At 38.6% G+C, this 22819-nt stretch overlaps 1 non-coding gene across 1 annotated transcript; it reads right to left on the bottom strand.

The window, feature by feature from the left end:
* Positions 1–858: 858 nt before the first annotated feature.
* Positions 859–1011, bottom strand: LOC129476844 (5.8S ribosomal RNA). The gene has a single exon (XR_010119876.1). It is a non-coding gene; the product is annotated as a 5.8S ribosomal RNA (ribosomal RNA).
* Between the last annotated feature and the right edge of the window lie 21808 nt (positions 1012–22819).

Consider the following 22819-nt stretch of genomic DNA (forward strand, 5'->3'; position numbering starts at 1 on the left):
TCCTACGTACTAAATGGAGATGGGGGAAGGACCGAGGATGCAGCGGCACCGACCCACCCCGACGTGGAAGCCCAGGATGGGGCCCCAGGCATGGCGCGGCCGCGAGCCGGAAGTGGGCATGCGATGGCGGATGACACCACAGCATCCAGCAGGCCACCACCGGGGCAAGCAAACCCCAGGACCACGGCCACAAGCGCTGCCAGGCAGGCAGCAGGGTGGGCTTCCAGCCCTGGACACACCGTGATGTGAGCCAGGTGGGCAGGGAGTAGGTGGGGAGGAGGGATGGTGGGGAGGAGGGGTGCAGGAGTGGTGGTGGGCCAGATGCTGGGTTTCCATTGGGGCGGGTGGTGAACCACAGTGACAGGGACCTGCTCCCCTACCCTCTCCCCACCTGACCCATCTTACTTGCTTTCTTCTCCCCCCTACAACATGCCCCCATTGCCGACAATGTGCAATGATGACAATGGCACGGCACTTTCTACCCAGCCAGGGCCAAGGAACCCCACACCACAAGCCACATGCAGTGCAAGTTCCTCCCCGAGGGAGGAACCCAGACCGTGATGGCAGCCACTGGAACTCTGCCCGAGCCAGTTCTCTTCCCTCTCCATCTTCGCAGATGGTGGTGCTGCCCTCTATTTCTCCCTCACAGCCAGGCATCCCCCTTCCACCTGCCACCCAATGCGTGACCACGCAGGGCCCACAGGGGGAGGGGGAAGGGGTGGGAGTGGCAGAAAAGGAGGGCAGATGTCGCCGGGTCTGCACTTGGGGAAACAGGGCCCAGGCAGGCCCTGTGAGGGAACCCCCAGCTGTGCACACTGAGGAGCCTGGAGGCAACCCCAGGGGTGATTGACTGGCAAGCTACACTGAGACAGGTGTAGCCCCGAGAGGAACCTGGGGCTGCAAGTGCATTTGAAGTGTGGATGATCAATGTGTCCTGCAATTCACATTAATTCTTGCATTTAGGTGCGCTCTTCATCAACAAATGAGCCAAGTGATCCACCGCTAAGAGTCTTATGTGGTTGATTTGGTGAGGGTGCTCCCAACACTGGGAGGCCCTCCTGGCACAGCACATCACCCAGAGTGTTTGCCTTAGGCTGGCCAGTCAGACAGCAATGGGACCAGACACTGGAGATGGAGCGGAAGGTTTCACAGCACAGGGAGGTGCGTGCTGACCATGTGGGGGGAATGCTGACACCACCCCACAGGCGCCCGGGGGTTCCTGCCTCCATGGCATGGGGCACACACCACACATATGGCACATGCATGACAGCACGATGGCCACCGGATAAAGCTCCCACCTGATGGCCGCCACGACAGTGGTGCCAGCGGTGACACAGAAGTGTGGTGCGGCCCCGACCAGGGTTCAGAGTCTGCAGGGAAGGCAAGTGAGGGGCTGGGACCCTCCCAAAGGGACTCCCCCATGGGCCCACTGCACCCGACCCAGTGGCTGATGGGCGACCCCCCAAGGGGTCCTTAAACCTCCATGTTGGAATGCACTGGGTACCTGAATGGCAGGGAAGTGGATAAGGAGAGGGGGACTGGCATCCAACCCCCGACCCTTGAGATACCCTAGCTGGAAGGCTGGGGAGAGCCAGTGGGCCAGGCTGCCCAGTGGCATGTTGTGGCAGAGGTGACAACAGTGGCAGTGGCAGCAACAGGAACCTGGCCTATGTGACTGCCTTGGACATCAGTTACAGTAGCAAGAATATAAGCAGATTCCAGCCCACCAACAAAGCAGGAGTAAACGTTCTTTTTTCTCTAAACTTCTCTTCTTGTTTCTTTTCATTCATTTGATCCTCCATCACTGATATCCTTTCTTCCAGTTGATTGAAGCAGCTACTGATGCTTGTGCATTTGTCATGTAGTTCTTGTGCTGTGGTTTTCAGCTACATCAGGTCCTTTAAGGACTTTTCTGCTTTGGTTATTCTGGTTAGCCATTCGTCTAATCCTTTTTCAAAGTTGTTAACTTCTTTGCCATGGGTGCAGACTTCCTCCTTTAGCTCAGAGTAGTTTGATAGTCTGAAGCCTTCTTCTCTCAATACGTCAAAGTCATTCTCTGTCCAGCTTTGTTCCATTGCTGGTGAGCAGCTGCGTTCCTTTGGAGGAGAAGAGGTGCTCTGATTTTTAGATTTTTCAGTTTTTCTCCTCTGTTTCTTCCCCATCTTTGTGGTTTTATCTACCTTTGGTCCTTGATGATGGTGATGTACAGATGGGTTTTAGTGTGGATATCCTTTCTGTTTGTTAGTTTTCCTTCTAACAGTCAGGACCCTCAGCTGCAGGTATGTTGGAGTTTTCCGGAGTTCCACTCCAGACCCTGTTTGTCTGGGAATCAGCAGCGGAGGCTACAGAACAGCAGATATTGGTGAACAGCAAATGTCACTGCCTGATTGCTCCTCTGAAAGATTTCTGTCAGAGGAGTACCTGGCCATGTGAGGTGTTGTTCTGTCCCTACTGGGGGATGCCTCCCAGTTAGGCTACTCAGGGGTCAGGGACCCACTTGAGGAGGCAGTCTGTCTGTTCTCAGATCTCCAGCTGCATGCTAGAAGAACCACTGCTCTCTTCAAAGCTGTCAGACAGGGACATTTAAGTCTGCAGAGGTTTCTGCTGCCTTTTGTTCAGCTATGCCATGCCCCCAGAGGTGGAGTCTAGAGAGGCAAGCAGGTCTCATTGAGCTGCGGTGGCCACCACCCAGTTCGAGCTTCACAGACACTTTGTTTGCCTACTCAAGCCTCGGCAATGGCAGGCGCCCCTCCCCCAGCCTCGCTGCCACCTTGCAGTTTGAACTCAGACTGCTGTGCTAACAATGAGTGAGGCTCTGTGGTCATAGGACCCTCTGAGCCAGGCACAGGATATAATCTCCTGGTGCGCCCTTTGCTAAGACCATCAGAAAAGCACAGTATTAGGGTGGGAGTGACCCAATTTTCCAGGTGCCATCCATCACCCCTTTCCTTGGTTAGAAAAGGGAATTCTCCTACCCCTTGCACTTCCTGGGTGAGGTGATGCCTCACCATGGTTTGACTCAGGCTCGGTGCACTGCACCCACTGTCCTGCACCCACTGACATTCCCGAGTGAGATGCACGTGGTACCTCAGTTGGAAATGCAGAAATCATTCTTCTTCTGCATCACTCACGATGAGAGTTGTAGACTGGAGCTGTTCCTATTTGGCCATCTTGGCTCCATCCCCCTTCCTTCTGTTTTTTCTATGACGTTGCTACCTTTTTCACCATAGGACTCAATGTGCTCCCAAATATCTCTTCGCAGATTCTGCAAAAACAGTGTTTCCAAACTGCTCAACCAAAAGAAATGTTTGAGTCTGTGAGATCAATGCACACATCCCAAATCAGTTTCCCATAAAACCCCTCTCTAGTTTTCCTCTGAAGATTTTCCTTTTTTCACCACAGGCCTCAATACACTTCCAAATATTGCTTCATAGATTCTACAAAACCAGTGTTTCTAAACTGCTCAATCAAAAGAAAGGATTAACTTTCTGAGATGAATGCACACATCACAAATCAGTTTCTCAGAAAGACTCTTTCTAGTTTTCAGCTGAAAATATTTCCTTTGTGACCATAGACCTCAATGCACTTCCAAATATCACTTTGCAGGTTCTACAAAAACAGTGTTTCCAAACTGTTCCATCAAAATAAAGGTTTAACTGTGTGAGATTAATCCACACATCACAAAGCCGTTTCTCAGAAAACTTCTTTCTAATTTTAATCTGAAGATATTTTCTTTTTCACAATAGGCCTCAATGGGCTCCCAAACATCCTTCCTCAGATTCTACAAAAACAGTGTATACAAACTGTCCCATCAAAAGTAAGGCTTAATTCTGTGAGATGACTGCACATATCACAAAGCAATTTCTCAGAAAGTTTCTTTCTGTTTTTTCTCTGAATATATTTCCTTTTTCCACCTAGGCCTCCATGTGCTAAAAAATACACATTCGCAGATTTTACAGACAGTTTCCAAACTGCTGAATAACAGGAAAGGTTTAACTCAGGAAGATGAATGCACACTTCACAAAGCAGCTTCTCATTATCTTCCTTCTAGTTTTTCTCTGAAGTAATTTCCTTTTCACCATAGGCCTTAATGCACTCCAAAATATCCCTTCATAGATTCCACAAAAACAGTGTTTCCAAACTGCTCAATACAAAGAAAGGTATAACTCTGTGAGATGAATGAACACAACACAAGCAGTTTCTCAGAAAGCTTCTTTCTAATTTTTCTATGAAGGTATTTCCTTTTTCACAATATGCCTCAATGAGCTACCAAATATTCCTTTGCAGATTCCACAAAAACAGTGTTTCTAAACTGTTCAATCAAAGTAAGTTTTACCTCTGTGAGATGAACGAACGCAATACAAAGCAGTTTATCAAGAACTTCTTTCTAGTTTTTCTCTGAAGATAATGTGTTTTTCACAATGTGCCTCAATGTGCTCCCAAATATCCCTTTGCAGATTCTACAAAAACAGTGTTTCCAAACTGTTCCATCAAAAGAAACTTTTGAGTCTTTCAGACAACTGCACACATCATAAGGCAGTGTCTCAGAAATCTTCTTTCTAGCTTTTTGCTAAAGATATTTCATTTTACACCATAGGCCTCAATGTGCTCCCAAATATTCCTTTGCATATTCTACAAAAACAGTGTTTCCAGACTTTTCCATCCAAAGAAATGTTTACCTTTGTGGGAAAAATGTACACAACACAAATCAGTTTCTCAGAAAGCAACTTTCTGGTTTTTCTCTAAAGATATTTCCTTTTACAGCAAAGGCCTCAAGGCACTCCCTAATATCCCTTCACAGATTCTAAAAAAAGTTTCTGAACTACCCAATCAAAAGAAAAGATTAACTCTGTGAGATGAATGCACACATCACAAAGGAGTTTTTCAGAAAGCTTCTTTCTAATTTTAACCTGAAGATATTTCCTTTTTCACTATAGGCCTCAATGCACTCCCAAATATCCTTTTGTAGATACCAGAAAAACAGTTATTCAAAACAGCCCCATCAAAAGAAAGGTTTAACTCTGTGAGGTGAATGCACACTTCACAAATCAGTTTCTCATAAGGCTTATTTCTAGTTTTCTCTGAAGATATTTCCTTTGTCACCCTAAGCCTCAATGTGCTCCCAAACATCTCTTCGCAGATTCTATAAAAATGGTCTTGACAAACTGCTCCATCAAAAGAAAAGTTTAACTATGTCAGATGAATACAAACATTACAAAGCAGTTCCTCAGAAACCTTCTTTGTAGTTTTTTGCTGAACAAATTTCCTTTTTCACCAGAGGCCCCAATGCACTCCTAAATTTCCCTTTGCAGATTCTATAAAAACAGTGTTTACAAACTGCCCCTTCAAAAGAAATTTTCATCTCTGTGAGATGAAGGCACACATCACAAAGCAGTTTCTCAGAAAGATTCTTTTTATTTTTTATGTGGTGATATTTCTTTTTTCAATATAGGCCTCCATGCACTCTTAAATATCCCTTGGCAGAATCTACAAAAACAGTGTTTTGAAACTTCTCAATGAAAAGAAAGGTTTGAGTCTGTGAGGTGAATGCACACATCACACAGCAGTTTCTCAGAAAGCTTCATTCTAGTTTTTCTCTGAAGATATTTCGTTTTTCACCGTAGGCCTCAACTCGATCCCAAATATCAATCGTAGATCCTACAAAATCAGGTTTCCAAACAGCTTCTTCAAAAGAATGGTTTAACTCTATGAGTTGAATGCATACATCAATAAATAGTTTCTCAGAAAGCTTCTTTCCAATTTTCATCTGAAGATATTTCCTTTTTCACCATAGACCTCAATGGGCTACAAAATATTCCTTTGCAGATGAGAAAAACCAGTGTTTCTAAACTGCTCCTTCAAAAGAAACATTTAACTCTATGAGCTGAATACATTCATCACAAAGCATTTTCTCAGAAAGCTTCTATCTTTTTGCTAAACCTATTTCTTTTTCACCATAAATCTCAAGGCAGTCCCAGATATCCTTTTGCAGATTGTAGAAAAACAGTGTTTCCTAACAGTTCCATCAAAAGAAAGGTTTTCTCAGTGAGATGAATGGACACATCACAAATCAGTTTATCAGAAAGATTCTTTCTGGTTTTTAACTAAAGATATTTCCTTTTTCACCATAGGCCTCAATGTGCCCCCAAATATCCCTTCTCTGATTATACAAAATCAGCATATCCAAACTGTTCCATCAAAAGAAAAGTTTAACTCTGTGAGATGACTACACATATCAAAAAGCAGTGTCTTCGAAAGCTTCCTCGTAGTTTTAATGTGAAGATATTTCCTTTTTCACCATAAGCCTCAAAGTGCTGCCCAATATCCTTTTGCAGATTCTACAAAAAGACTGTTTTTAAACTGCTCAATCAAAAGAATGGTTCAACTCGGTGAGATGAATGCACACATCACAAATCAATTTCTCTGAACGCTTCTTTCTAGATTTTATCTAAAGGTATTTCCTTTTTGACCACAGGCCTCAGTGCACTCTCAAATATCACTTGATAGTTTCCACAAAAACAGTGTTTCCAAACTGTGAATCAATAGAAAAGTTTAATTCTGTGAGATGAACACACATCACAAGGCAGTTTCTCAGAAAGATTCTTTCTAATTTTTCTCTGAAGAAATTCGCTTTTTCACCATAGACCTGAATTTCCTCCCAAATATCCCTTCACAGATTCTACAAAAACAGTGTTTCGAAACTGCTCCATTAAAAGAAATGTTTATCTCTTTGAGATGAATGCACACATCACAAATCAGTTTCTCAGAATGCTACTTTCGGGTTTTTCTCTTAAGATTGTTCCTTTTTCACCAAAATCCTCAATACACTCCAAAATATCCCTTAACAGATTGTACAAAAATGGCGTTTCCTAAGTGCTCCATCAAAAGAAATGTTTAACACTGTGAGATGAATGCACACATCACAAATCAGTTTGTCAGAAAGCTTCATTCTAGTTTTTATTTAAAGATATTTCCTTTTTGACCATAGGCTTCAAAGTGCTCTGAAACATCCCTTCACAGATTCTACAAACACAGTGTTTGCAAACTGCTCCATGAAAATAAACTTTTAACTCTGTGAGATGAATGCATACATCACAAAGCAGTTTCTCAGAAAGGTTCTGCCTACTTTTTATCTGAAGATATTGCCTTTTTCACCATAGGCCTCAAAGCGCTCCCAAGTATCTCTTTGCTGATTCTACAAAAACAGTGTTTCCATATTGCTCAACCAAAAGAAATGTTTGAGTCTGTGAGAGGAATGCGCACACCTCAAAGCAGTTTCTCAGAAAGCTTCCTTCTAGTTTTTCTCTTAAGATGTTTCCTTTTTCACCACAGGACTCAATGCATTCTGAAATATCCCTAAACAGATTCTACAAAACTGTGTTTCCAAACTGCTCAATCAAAGGGAAGGTGTAAGAGTGTGAGATGAATGCACATATTACAAAGCTCTTTCTCAGAAAGTTTCTTTCACATTTGCATCTGAAGATATTTCCTTTTTCACTATAGGCCTCAATGGACTCCCAAATATCCCTTCATGGTTTCTACAAAAACAGTGGTTCCATACTGCTCAACCAGAAGAAAGTTTTGAATCAGTGAGATGAATCCACACATCACAAAGAAGTCTCTCAGAAAGCTTCTTTGTAGTTTTTCTCTGAAGATATTTCTTTTTTCACCATAGGCCTCAAAGTGCTCCCAAATATCCCTTCACAGATCCTACAAAAACATTCTGCCAGAAACAGCTCCATCAAAAGAAAGGTTGAATTCTGTGAGATGAAGGCACACATCACCAATCAGTTTCTCAGAAAGCTTCTTTCTAGTTTTTAAATAAATATATTTCCTTTTTCACCATAGGCAATAATGTGTTCCCAAATATCCCTTAGCAGATTCAACTAAAACTGTGTTTCCAAATTGCGCCATCAAAAGTAACATTTCACTCTGTGAGATGAATGCACACATCACAAAGCAGTTTCTCAGAAAGCTTCTGCCTAGTTTTTACATGAAGATATTTCCTTTTAAACATAAGACTCAATGTGCTCCAAAGTATCTCTTTACAGATTCTACAAAAACAGTGTTTCCAAAATCTCAACAAAAGAAAGGTTTGAGTCTGTGAGATGAATGCACACATCTCAAAGCAGTTTCTCATAAGAATTTTTTCTAGTTTTTCTCTGAAGGTGTTTCCTTTTTAACCATAGTCTTCAATGCGATCCAAAATATGCCTCAGCAGATTCTACAAAATTGTGTTTCCAAACTGCTCCATCAAAGAAACTTTTAACTGTGTGAGGTGAATGCACACATCACAAAGCAGTTTCTCAGAAAACTTCTTTATAATTTTTCTCTGAAGACATTTACTTTTTCACCATAGGACTCAATGCCTTCCCCAATATCCCTTAGCAGATTCTACAAAAACAGTGTTCCCATAGAGCTCCTTCAAAAGAAAGTTTTATTTCTCTGAGATGAATACACACATCACAAAGCAATTTCTCAGAAAGCTTCTTTCTAGTTTTTCTTGGAAGATATTTCCTTTTTCACACTAGGCCACAAAGTGCTCACAAATACAACTTGGCATACTCTACAAAACAGTTTTTCCAAACTGCTCCATCAAAACTAATGTTTTGGTCTGTGAGATGAATGGACACATCAAAAATCAGTTTCTCAGAAAATTTCTGATTTTTCTCCTGAGATATTTTGTTTTAAACCGTAGACCTCAATTCACTCCCAAATATCTGTTCTCAGATTCTTCAAAAACAGAGTTTACAAAGTGCTCAATAAAAAAAAAGGCTTAACTGTGTGAGATGAGTGCACACATCACAAAGCAGTTTCTCAGAAAGCTTCTTTCTAGTGTTTCCCTGAAGATGTTTTTTTTTCACCATATGCCTCAAAGCACTCCCAAATATCCCTTTGCAGATTCCACAAAAACAGTGTTTCCAAACTGCTCCATCAAAAGGAAGGTTTAAATCTGTCACATCGATGCACAAATCACAAAGCAGTTTATCAGAAAGCTTCATTCTAGTTTTTCTCTGAAGATATTTTCTTTTTCACCTTAGGCCTTAAAGCACTCTCAAATATCCCTTCACAGATTCTGCTTAAACAGTGTTTCCAAACTGCTAAATCAAAAGAAAGTTTTACCTCTGTGAGATGAATGCAGACATCAAAAAGCAGATTCTCAGAAAGCATCTTTCTACGTTTTATCTGAAGATGTTCCATCTTTTACCCTAGGCCTTGATGTGCACCCAAATATCCCTTCACAGATTCTACAAAAACACTGTTTCCAAAATGCTCCATGAAAAGAAAGGTTTATCCCTGTAATATGAATGCAAACGTCACAAATCTGTTTCTTGGAAAGCTTCTTTCCAGTTGTTATCTAAATATATTTCCTTTTTGGCCATACGCATAAATTCGCTCCCAAATATCCTTTTGCAGATTTTACAAAAAGAGTGTTTCAAACTATGCCTTCAAGAGAAAAGTTAAACACTTTGAGATGAATGCACACATCAAAATGTAGTTTCTCTGAAAAACTTCTTTCTAGTTTTTCTCTGAAGATACATCCTTTTTCACCATAGTCCTCAATGTGCTCCCAAATATACCTTCGCAGATTCTAGAAAAACAGTTTCCAAACTGCTCTATCAAAAGAAGGGTTTAACACTCTGAGATGAATCCACTAATCACAACACAGTTTCTCAGAAAGCTTCTTTCTAGTTTTCTGCTGAAGATATTTGCTTTTTCTTTTTTTTTTTTTTGAGATGGAGTCTCACTCTGTCACCCAGGCTGGAGTGTAGTGGTGCAATCTCGGCTCACTGCAAGCTCCGCCTCCTGAGTTCACGCCATTCTCCTGCCTCAGCCTCTCCGAGTAGCTGGGACTACAGGCGCCAGCCACCACGCCCAGCTAATTTTTTTGTATTTTTAGTAGAGATGGGGTTTCACCATGGTCTTGATCTCCTGCACTTATGATCCTCCCACCTCGGCCTCCCAAAGTGCTGGGATTACAAGCATGAGCCACCACGCCCGGTTTGATATTTGCTTTTTCATGACAGGCCTCAGTGCACTTGCAAATATCACTTCACAGATTCTACAAAACAATGTTTCCAAACCGGTCCATTCAAAGAAAGGTTTAACTCCATCAGACAGATGCGCACATCACAAATCAGTTACTCAGAGAACTTCCTTCTAGTTTTCCTCTGAAGATATTTCCTTTTTGACCATAGGCCTCAATGCACTCCCAAATATCCATTCGCAGATTGTACAAAAAGTTTTTCCAAACTGCTACATCAAAAGAAAGGTTTAAATCTGTGAGATGAATGAACACAACACAAATCAGTTTCTCAGAAACCTTCTTTCTAGTTTTTATCTGAAGATATTTCCTTTTTCATCATAGGCCTCAATGAGCTCTCAAATATCCCTTCACAGATTCCACAAAAACAGTGTTTCCAAAGTTCTCAATCAAAAGAAATGTTTAACTCTGTGATATGAATTAAAATAAGAAAAAGCAATTTCTCAGAAATAGTCTTTGTAGTTTTTCTCTGAGGATATTCCTTTTTCACCCCAGGTCTCAATGTCCTCCCAAATATCCCTTTGCAGATTCAACAAAAACAGCATTTCCAAAAATTTCCATCAAAAGAAAGATTAAACTCTGTTAGATGAATGCACGCATCACAAATCAGTTTGTCAGAGAGCTTCTTTCTCGTTTTTATGTAAAGATAATTCCTTTTTGACTGTAGGTTTCAATATGCTCCCAAATATCGCTTTGTAGATTCTATAAAAACAGTGTTTCAAGACTGTTTCAACAAATGAAAGGTTAAACACGTTGAGATGAATGCAATCATCTCAAAGCTGTTTGTCAGAAATCTTCTATTTTTAATCTGAAGGAAATTCCTTTTTCACCATAGGTCTCAGTGCACACCGAAATATTTCTTCACAGATTCCACAAAAACAGTTTTTCCAAACTGCTCCATCAAAATAAAGTTTTAACTCAGAAAGATGGATGCACACTTCAAAAAGCACTTTCGCAGAAAGCTTCTTTATAGTTTTTCTCTGAAGATTTTTTTTTCACCATTGGCCTCAAGGCACACCGAAATATGCCTTCGCAGATTTTTCAAAAACAGTGTTTCCAAACTGCTCTATCAAAAGAAAGGTTTAACTCAGTGAAATGAATGCACACCTCACAAAGCACTTTTTCAGAAAGCTTCTCTCTAGTTTTTCTCTGAAGATATTACCTTTCTCATCATAGGCCTCAATGCACTCCCAAATATCCCTTTGCATATTCTACAAAAAGTCTTTCCAAACAACTCCATCAAAAGAAGGGTTTAACTCTGCTAGGTGAATGCACACATCACAAATCAGTTTCTCAGAAAACTTCTTTCTAGTTTTTCTCCTAGGATGTTTTGTTTTTACCATAAAGTGATGAATGCACGCATCACAAAGAAGTTTCTCAGAAAGATTCTTTCTAGTTTTTCCCGTAAGATATTTCCTTTTTCAGCATAGTACTTAATGTACTCCCAAATATCCTTTTGCAAATTCCACAAAAACAGTGTTTCCAAACTTCTCTATCAGAAGAAACTTTTAATTCAGTGATATTAAATGCACACATCACAAAGCAGTTTCTCAGAAAGCTTCTTTGTAGTTTTTATTTGAAGATATTTCCTTTTTTACCATAGGCCTCAATGATCTACTAAAAATCTCTTAGCAGATTCCACAAGAAAGTCTTTCCAAACTACTCAACCCAAAGAAAGTTTTATCTCTGTGAGTTGAATGCACAAATTACAAAGCAGTTTCTCTGAAAGCTTCCTTCTAGTATTTCTCTGAAAATATTTCCTTTTTCACCATATGCCTCAATGCACTCCCAAATATCTGTTGAAGATTCTATAAAAACAGTGTTCCCAAGCTGCTGACTCAAAAGAAATGTTTAACTGTGTTAGCTGAATGTATACAAAGCAGTATCTCACAAAGCTTCTTTCTAGTTTTTTTCTGAATACATTTCCATTTACACCATTGACCTCCATGTCCTTCCTAATATCCCTTCTCAAATTCTGCAAAAACAGTGTTTCCAAACTGCTCCAACGAAACATATGTTATTTCTGTGAGATGAATACACACATCACAAAGCAGTTTCTCAGAAATGTTATTTCTAGTTTTTCTCGGAGTATATTTCCTTTTTCACCATAGTCTTCAGTGTGCTCCCAAATATCGTTTTGCAGATTCTACAGAAACAGTGTTTCCAAACTGCTCCATCAAACAGTGGTTTAACTCTGTGAGATGACTGCACACATCAGAAAGCAGTTTCTCAGAAAATTTCTTTGTACTTATTCTCTAAAGATATTTCCTTTTTCAACCATAAGCCTCAATGTGCTCCCAAATATCCCTTTGCAGATTCTACAAAAACAGGTTTTCCAAACAGCTCCAACAAAAGAAATTTTTAACTCTGTGAGATGAATGCACACATCAAAAATTTGTGTGTCAAAAGTTTCTTTCTAGTTTTTTATCTAAATATATTTCATTTTTTAAGATAGGTCTCAATGAGCTCCCAAATATCCATTTGCAGATTCTATAAAAACAGTGTTGCCAAACTGTTCCATCAAAAGAAAGGTTTAGCATTTTGAGATAAATGCACACATCCAAAAGCAGTTTCTCAGAATGCTTGTTTCTAGTTTTCCTCTGAAGATATTTCCTTTTTCAACATAGGCCTTAATGGGGTCCCAAATATCCCTTTGCAGATTCTACAAAAACAGTTTCCTACATGCTCTATCAAAATAATGGGTTAACACTGTGAGAGAAATACACACATCACAAAGGAGTTTCTCAGAAATCTTCTTTCTGGTTTTCCTCTGAAGCTATTCCTTTTTCACCATAGACCTCAATTCCCATCCAAACATCACTTCACAGATTCTAGAAAAACAGTGTTTCCAAACTGCTCAATCCAAAGAAAGGTTTAACTCTGTGAGCTGGACGTGCACATCAGAAAACAGTTTCTCAGAAAGCTTCTTTCTAGTTTTTATCTGAAGTTATTTCCTTTTTTCACCACAGGCCTCAACACACTTCCAAATATTCCTTCACAGATTCTATAAAAACAGTGTTTCCAAAGTGCTCTATCACAAGAAAGTTTTATCTCTGTGAGATGAAAGCATGCACCACAAAGCAGTTTCTCAGAAAGTTTCTTTCTACCCTATATCTGAAGGTAGTTCGTTTTTGACCATAGACTTCAATGTGCTCCCAAATATTCCTTCGCAGATTTTGCAAAAAACGTGTTTCCAAACCCCTCCATCAAAACAAACGTTGAACTCTGTGAGGTGAATGCACACATCACAAAGCAGTTTTTCCGAAACCTTCTTTCTTGTTTTTCTCTGAAGATATTTCCTTTTCCACCATAGTCTTCAATGTGCTCCCAAATACCCCTTTGCAGATTCTATAAAAATTGCATTTCCAAATTGTTCCATCAGAAGAAAGATTTAACTCTGTGAGATGAATGCACACATCACAAATCAGTTTCTCAGAAAGCTTCTTTGGAGTTAACTGATATTTCCTTTTTCACCATAGCCCTCAATATGCTCCCAAATATGCCTTTTTAGATTTTACAAAAACAGCGTTTCCAAACTGCTAATTCAAAAGAAAGGTTTAACTCATTGAGGTGAATGCACACATTACAAAGCAGTTGGTCAGAAAGCTTCTTTCTAGTTTTTATCTAAAGATATTTCCTTTTTGACCATAGGCCTCCATGGGCTGCCAAATATCCCTTCGCCAATTCTACAAAAACAATGTTTCCTAACTGCTCCATCAAAACAAGGTAAAACTCTCTGAGTTGAATGTATTAATGAAAAAGCTGTTTCTCAGAAAGCTTCTTTCTAGTTTTTATCTGAAGATATTTCCCTTTTCACCATAGGCCTCAATGTGCTCTGAAATATCCTTTCACAGATTCTACAAAAACAGTGCTTTGAAAGTTCTCAATCAAAAGAAAGGTTTAACTCAGTGAGATGAATGCACACAACACAAAGTGGTTTCTCACAAAGCTTCTTTATAGTTTTTCTCTGAAATATTTACTTTTTCACCATAGGCCTAGATGCGTTTCCTAATATCCCTTTTCAGATTCTGCAAAAACAGTGTGGCCAAACAGCTCCATCAAAAGAAACTTTTATTTCTGTGAGATGAAGGCACACATCACAAAGCACTTTTTCAGAACACTTCTTTCTACTCTTTAGCTGAAGATATTTCCTTATTCAAAATAGTCCTGAATGTTCTCCCCAGTATCCTTTTGGAGATTCTACAAAAACAGTGCTTCCAAAATGCTCAATCAAAAGAAAGGTTTAACTCTGTGAGATAAATGCACACATCACAAATCAGTTTCTCCAAAAAATTTCTTTCTGATTTTTCTCTAATGATATTTGTTTTTTCACCATAGGCCTCAATGCCCTCCAAAATATCCCATTGCAGATTCTACAAAAACTTTGTTTCCAAACTGCTCAATCAAAACAAAGGTTTAACTCTGTAAAATGAATGCACACTTTACAATGCTGCTTCTCTGAAAGCTTCTTTCATGTTTATCTTTGAAGTTAATTCCTTTTCACCATAGGCCTCAATGTAATTCAAAATACCCCATCGCAGATTCTACAAAAAGAGTGTTTCCAAATTCTTCAGTCAAAATAAAGGATTAACTCAGTGAAACTAAAGCACACATCAAAAAGCAGTTTGTCAGAAAGCTAATTTCTAGTTTTTATTTGAAGATATTGCCTTTTTCACCATAGGAGTCCATGCACTCCCAAATATCCCTTCACAGATTCTAAAAGAGTGTTTCCAAACTGCTCAACCAGAAGAAAATTTTGAGTCTGTGTGATGTATATACGCATCACAGAGCAGTTTCTCAGAAAGTTTCTTTCTAGTTTTTATCTAAAGATATTTCCTTTTTGACAATAGACCTCAATGCACTTCCAAATATCCCTTCACAAATACTCCAAAAAAAGTGTTGCTAAACAGACCCACCAAAAGAAAGATTTACCTCAGTGAAATGAATGCACATGTCACATAGCAGTTTCTTAGGAAGCTTCTTTCTAGTTTTTCTCTGAACATGTTCTCTTTTTCACCATAGGCCTCAATGGGTTCCACTTTGTCCCTTTCAATTTATACTAAAACAGGGTTCCCAATCTGCTCACTCAAAAGAAATGCTTAACTCTGTGAGATGAATGCACACATCACAAATCAGTTTCTCTGAAAGATTCTTTCTGGTTTTTATCTTACGATATTTCCTTTTTCACCATAGGTCTCATTGTGCTCTCAAATATCTCTTCACAGATTCTACAAAGACAGTGTTTCCAAACTGTTTCAATCTACAGAAAAATTTAACTCTGTGAGATGAATACACAAGAAACATAGTAGTTTTTCAGAAAGCTTCTTTGTAGTTTTTATATAAAGATGTTTCCTCTTTCAACATAGGGCTCAATGCACTCCAAAATATCCCTTCACAGATTCTAGAGAAACAGTGTTCCCTAACTACTCAATGAAAAGACAGCTTTAACCCTGTGAGATGAATGCACAATCACAAAGCAGTTTCTCAGAAAGCATTTTTCTTGTTTTTATATGAATATATTTAGTTTTTCATCATAAGCCTCAATGGGCTTCCCAATATACCCTCACATTTCCTATAATAACAGTGTGTCCAAACTGGAAAATCAATAGAAAGGTTTATCTCTGTGAGATGAATGCATACATCACAAAGCAGTTTCTCAGAAAGTTTGTTTGTTGTTTTTATTGAAGATATTTCCTTTAACACCATGGGCCTAAATGCACTCCCAAATATCACTTTGCAGGTTCTACAAAAACAGTGTTTCCAAATTGCTCCATCAAAAGAAACTTTTAACTCTGTGAGACGAATGCACATATCACAAAGCTGTTTCTCAGAAAGCTTCTTTCCAGTATTTCTGTGAAGATATTCTGCTTTTCAGCCTTGGTCTCAATACAATCCCAAATATCCTCTCACTGATTGAACAAAAACAGTGTTTCAAAACTGCTCCATCATAAGAAACGTTTAACTCTGTGAGAAAAATGCATACATCACAAATCAGTTTCTCAGAAATCTTCTTTCTGGTTTATCTCTTAAGAAATTTCTTCTTTCACTGTATGCCTCAATTCACTCCCAAATATCCCTTTGCAGATTCTACAAAGAAATTATTGACAAACAGATCTAGCAAAACAAAGGTTTATCTCAGTGAGATGAATGCACATATCCCAAGGTAGTTTTCTCAGAAGGCTTCTTTCTGGATTTTCTTTTAAGATATGTCATTTTTCACCATTAGCCTTAATTCCCTTCCAAATATCACTTTACAGATTCTACAAAAACAGTGTTTCCAAACTGCTCAATCAAAAGAAAGGTTTTACTCTGTGAGATGTAAGCACACATCACAAAGCAATTTCTCAGAAAGCTTCCTTCTAGTTTTTCTCTGAAGATATTTCCTTTTTCACTATAGGCCTCGATGCGCTCCTTAATATCCCTTCACAGATGCTAAAAAAACACTGTTTCCAAATTGTGCCATCAAAATAAACTTTTATCTCTGTGAGATAAATGCACACATCACAAAGCAGTTTCTCAGAAATATTATTTCCAATTTTTATGTGAAGATATATTATTTTTCACCATAAGCCTCAATGTGCTCCCAAATATCCCCTTGCAGATTCTACAAAAACAGTGTTTTCAAACTGTTTAGCCAAAAGAAAGGTTTGAGTCAGTCAGGTGAATGTACACATCACAAATCAGTTTGTCACAAAGTTTCTTACACGTTTTTCTTTGAAGATATTTCTTTCTTCAACATAGGCCTCAATGTGTTCCCAAATGTCCCATCTGAGATGCTAGTAAAGCACTCTTTCCATACGCCTACATGAAAAGAAAGGTTTAACTCTGTGAGATGAATGCACATATCCAGAAAGAAAGGTTTAACTCTGTGAGATGAATAGCACATTTCTGCTATCACAGAAAGCAGTTTCTAAGAAAGCTTCTTTGAAGTTTTTATATGTCATATTTTCTTTTTCACCATAGGCTTCAATGCACTCCCAAATATCCCTTCACAGTTTCTACGAAAACTGTCTTTCCAAACTGCTCCATCAAAAGAAAGGTTTAACTCTGTGACATAAATGCACACATGACAAAGCAGTTTCTCAGAAAGCTTCTTTCTCGTTTTTCTCTTAAGATATATGGTTTTTCAACATTGGCCTTAATTCTCTAGCAAATATCCCTTTGCAGATGCTACAAAAATAGTGTTCAGAAATTGCTCAATCAAAAGAAACTTTTAACACTGTGAGATGAATGCACACATCACAAAGCACTTTCTCAGAAAGCTTCCTTATGGTTTTTCTCTGAAGATGTTCCCTTTTTCACCATAGGCCTCAATATGCTCCCAAACGTCTCATTGCAGATTCTACAGAAACAGGGTTCCCAGTTTGCTCCATCAAAAGAAAGATTTAACTCTGTGAGATTAATGCACACTTCACAATGCAGTTTCTCAGAAAGCTTCTTTCTAGTTTTTATCTGAAGATATTTCCTTTTTCACCATTGGCTTCAATGCGCTCCAAAACATCCCTTTGCAGATTCCACAAAAACGGTATTTCCACATTGATGAATAAAAAGTAAGTTTTAACTCTGTGAGATGAATGCACACATCACAATGCAATTTCTCAGAGAGCTTCCTTCAATTGTTTTTCCTGGGATATTCACTTTTTTGACATTGGCCTCAATGATCTTGAAAATGTCCATTCATAGAATGGACCATAACAGTGTTTCCAAAAAGCTGAATCCAGAGAGTGGTATAAGTCTGTGAGATGAATGCACACATCACAAAGTTGTTTGTCAGAAAGCTTCTTTCTAGTTTTTATCAGTAGATGTTTCCTTTTTCACCACAAGCCTCAATGTGCTCCCAAATATCCCCTCAAAGATTCTAGAAAAAGTGTTTCCAAACTGCTCCATCAAAAGAAACGTCTCTGAGATGAATGCACACATCACAAAGCAGTTTCTCAGAAAGCTTCTTTGAAGATTTTATCTGAGATAATTTCATTTTCACCGATGGCCTCAATGCACTCCCAAATGTCCATTCACAGATTATACAAAAACAATCTTTCCAAATTACTCCATCAAAAGAAATGTTCAACTCTGTCAGGTGAATGCACACATCACAAAGTTGTTTCTCAGAAAGCTTCTTTCTGGTTTTTCTCTTAAGATATTTCATTTTTCACCATAGGCCTCAATGCCCTCAAAAACTCTGTGAGCTGAATGCACACATCACAAAGCAGTTTCTCAGAAGGCTTCTTTCTAGTTTTTCTCTGATGTCCCCTTTTTCTACATAAGTCTCAATGCACTCTCAAATGTCCCTTTGCAGATTCTACAAAAACAGTGTTTCCAAACTTCTCCATCAAAAGGAAGTTTTAACTCAGTGAGATAAATGCACACATCACAAAGGTGTTTCTCAGATTAATTATTTCTAGTTTTTATCTGAAGATATTTCCTTTTTCAACATAGGCCTCAAAGTGCTCAAAATATCCAATTGCAGATACTACAAAGACTTTTTCCAAACTGCTCAATCAAAAGAAAGGTTCAAACCTGTGAGATGAATACACACATCACAAAGAAGTTTCTCAGAAAGCTTCTGTCTAGTTTTTATGTGAAGATATTTCCTTTCTCACCATAGGCCTCAAAGCACTCTAAATATCCATTTGCAGATTCTACAAAAAGACTGTTTCCCAACTGCTCAATCAAAAGAATGGTTTAACTCTGTGAGATGAATGCACACATAACAAAACAATTTCTCAGAAATCTTCTTTCTTTTTTTTCTCTGAAGATGTTCCCTTTCACCATGGGCCTCAATGCACTCTCCAATGTCCCTTGGCAGACTCTACAAAAACAGGTTTTCCAATCTGCTCCATGAAAAGAATAGTTTAACTCTGTGAGATTAATGCACACATCACAAAGCAGTTTCTCAGAAAGCTTCTTTTTAATTTTTCACTGAGGATATTTCCTTTTTCACTGTAGGCCTCAATGTGCTCCTTATTATCCCCTGGCAGATTCTGAAAACACACTGTTTCCAAACAGCACCATCAAAGAAATTTTTATCTCCATGTGATTAATGCACACACCACAAAGCAGTTTCTCAGAAGGCTTCTTTTAATTTTTATGTGAAGATATTTTATTTTTCACCAAAAGCCTCAATGAGCTCCCAAATATCCCCTCGCAGATTCTAGAAAAACAGTGTTTTCAAACTGCTCATGCTAAAGAAAGGTTGGAGTCTGTAAGGTGAATGCAAACATCAAAAAGCAGTTTGTCAGAAAGCTTCTTACATATTTTTCTCTGAAGATATTTCCTTTTTCACCATAGGCCTCAATGTGCTCCAAAATATCCCTTCTCAGATTCTACAGAAACAGTGTTTCCAAACTGCTCCATCAAAAGAAAGTTTTAACACTGTGAGATGAATGCACTTATCACAAAGAAGTTTCATAGAAAGCTTCTTTGAAGTTTTTATCTAACATAATTTCTTTTTCACCATAGGCCTCAATGCGCTCCCAAATATCCCTTCGCAGATTCTACAAAAACTGTCTTTCCAAACTGCTCCATCAAAAGAAAGTTTTAACTCCATGACATAAATGCACACATCACAAAGCAGTTTCTCAGAAAGATTTGTTCTGGTTTTTCTCTTAGATATGTGGTTTTTCAATACTGGCCTCAATTCCCTAGCAAATATCCCTTCACAGATTCTACAAAAACAGTGTTTACAAACTACTCAATCAAAAGAAACTTTTAACTCTGTGAGATGGATGTACACATCACAAAGCAGTTTCTCAGAAAGTTTCCTTCTGGATTTTCTCTGAAATTGTTCCTTTTTTCACCATAGGCCTCTATGCGTTCCAAAATGTCCCATTGCAGATTCTATAGAAACAGTGTTTCTAGTCTGCTCCATCAAAAGAAAGGTTAAACTCTGTGAGATGAATGCACACCTCACAATGCAGTTTCTCAGAAAACTTCTTTCTAGTTTTTATCTGAAGATATTTCCTTTTTCACCATAGGCCTCAGTGTGCTCCAAAATATCCCTTTGCAGATTCTACGAAAACAGTGATTCCACACTGATTAGTAAAAAGAATGTTTTAACTCTGTGAGATGAATTTACACATGACAATGCAGTTTCTCAGATAGCTTCCTTCTAATTTTTATCCTGGGATATTCACTTTTTTGCCTTTGCCTCAATGATCTCCAAAATGTCCATGGAATTTGTTAGTAGAATGGACCAAAACAGTGTTTCCAAAAAGCTGAATCCAGAGAGTGATATACCTCTCTGAGATGAATGCACACATCACAAAGTAGTTTCTCAGAAAGCTTCCTTCTAGTTACTCTCTGAAGATATTCCCATTTTCACCAAAGGCCTCTGTGTGATCCCTAATGTCCCTTTGCAGATTCTACAAAAACAGTGTTTCCAAACTGCTTTATAAAAAGAAAGGTTTACCTTGGTGAGATGAATGCACACATCACAAATCAGTTTCTCAGAAAGCTTCTTTCTGATTTTTCTCTGAAGATATTTCCTTTTTCAACATAGGCCTCAATGTGCTCCCAAATATCCCTTTGCAGATTCTACAAAAACATTGTTTCTAAACTGCTCAATCAAAAGAAAGGTTTAACTCTGTGAGATGAATGCATACATCACAAATCAATTTCTCAGAAAATTTCTTTCTTGGTTTCCTCTGAAGATATTTCCTTTTTCACCACAGGCCTCAAATTGTTCCCAAATGTCCCTTTGCAGATTTTATGAAAACAGTATTTTCAAACACCTCCATGAAAAGAAAGTTTACCTCTTTGAGATGAATGCACAAATCACAAATCAGTTTCTCAGAAAACTTCTTTCCAGTTTTTCTTTGAAGATGTTTCCTTTTTCACCATAGTCCTCAATGGGCTCACAAATATCCCTTTGCAGATTCTACAAAACAGAGTTTCCAAACTGCTGAATGAAAAGAAAGGATTATATCTGCAAGATGAATGCATACAAAGCAAAACGTTTCTCAGATAATATCCTTTTAGTTTCTATGCTGAGATATTTGCTTTTTCTCCATTGGCCACAATTAGATCCCAAATGTCCGTTCGCAGAATGACATAAACAGTGTTTCCAAAATGCTGAATCCAAAGAAAGGTTTAACACTCTGAGATGAATGCACACATCAAAAAGTAGTTTCTCAGAAAGCTTCTTTCTAGCTTTTATCTGAAGATGATTCCTTTTTCTCAATAGACCTCAATGCACTCCCAAATACTCCTTCACAGATTCAACAGAACAGTGCTTCCAAACTGCTGAATGAAAAGAAAGGTTTACTCTGCATGATGAATGCTAACATCACAAACACTTTCTCAGATAGCTTCCTTCTCGTTTTTTTTCTGGGATATTTGCTTTTTTGACACTGGCCTCAATGAGCTACAAAATGTCCACTTGCAGAATGGACAAAACCAGTGTTTCTGAACTGCTGAATCCAAACAATGTTTTCATTCTGTGAGATGAATGCGCACATCACAAAGCAGTTTCTCATAAAGCTTATTTCTAGTTTTTCTCTGAAGTAATTTCATTTTGCTTTCATTGAGACCATAGGCCACAATGCACTCCAAATACCCCTTAGTAGATTCTACAAAAACAGTTTTTCCAAACAGCCAGTTGAAAAGAAAGGTTTAACTCTCTGAGATGAATGCATACATCACAAATCAGTTTCTCATATAGCTTCATTTTAGTTTTCACCCTGGATATTCTTCTTTTTGCCATTGGCCTTAGTGACCTCCGAAATATCCATTCTCAGAATGATCAAAAACAGTGTTTTGAAACTGCTGAATCCAAAGAAATGATTACCTCTGTGAGGTGAATGCACTCATCACAAAGCAGTCTCTCAGAAATGTTCTTTCTAGTTTTTGTCTGAAGATGTTTCCTTTTTCACCATAGACCTCAATGTGCCCCTAAATACCCCTTAGCAGATTCTACAAAAACAGTATTTTCAAACTTCTGAATGAAAAGTAAGGTTTAACTCTATGTGATGTATTCTAACATCCCAGCACTTTCTCAGATAGCTTCCTTCAGTTTTTATAGTGGTACGTTATTATTATTATTTTTTTGCCTTTGGTCTCAGTGAACTACAAAATATCCTATTGCAAAATGGACAAAAACAGTGTTTCCAAACTGCTGTGTTAAAGGAAATATTTAACTCTGAAAGATGAATGCCCATATCACAAAGTGGTTTCTCAGATAGCTTCCATCTATTTTATGCTGGGATACTCATTTTTTCACCATTGGCCTCAAGAATCTCCCAAATGTCCATTTGCAGAAAGGACTAAACCGTCTTTCCAATCTGCTGATTCCAAAGAAATGGTTAACTCTGCAAGGTGAATGCACACATCACAAAGCAGTTTCCCAGAAAGCTTCTTTCTAGTTTTTAATCCGAAGGTGTTTACTTTTTCACCATGGGCCTCAATGTACTCCAAAATATCCCTTAGCAGATTCTATAAAAACAGTGTTTCCAAACTGCTGAATGAAAACAAAGATTTAGCTCTGTGAGATGAATGTACACAACACAAAGCAATTTCTCAGAAAGCTTCTTTCTCGTTTTTATCTGAAGATGATTCCTTTTTCTCAATAGGCCTCAATGCACTTCAAAATATCCCTTCACAGATTCTGCAAAAACAGTCCTTCCAAACTGCTGAATGAAAAGAAAGGTTTGGCTCTGCATGATGAATGCTAACATCACAAACACTTTCTCAGATAACTTTCTTCTAGTTTTTATCCTGAGATATTCACTTTTTTGCCATTGTCCTCAATGAGCTCCCTGATGTCCATTCGCAAAATGG

Source organism: Symphalangus syndactylus, chromosome Y (genome assembly GCF_028878055.3).
Source record: "Symphalangus syndactylus isolate Jambi chromosome Y, NHGRI_mSymSyn1-v2.1_pri, whole genome shotgun sequence".
Taxonomy (NCBI): Eukaryota; Metazoa; Chordata; class Mammalia; order Primates; family Hylobatidae; genus Symphalangus; species Symphalangus syndactylus.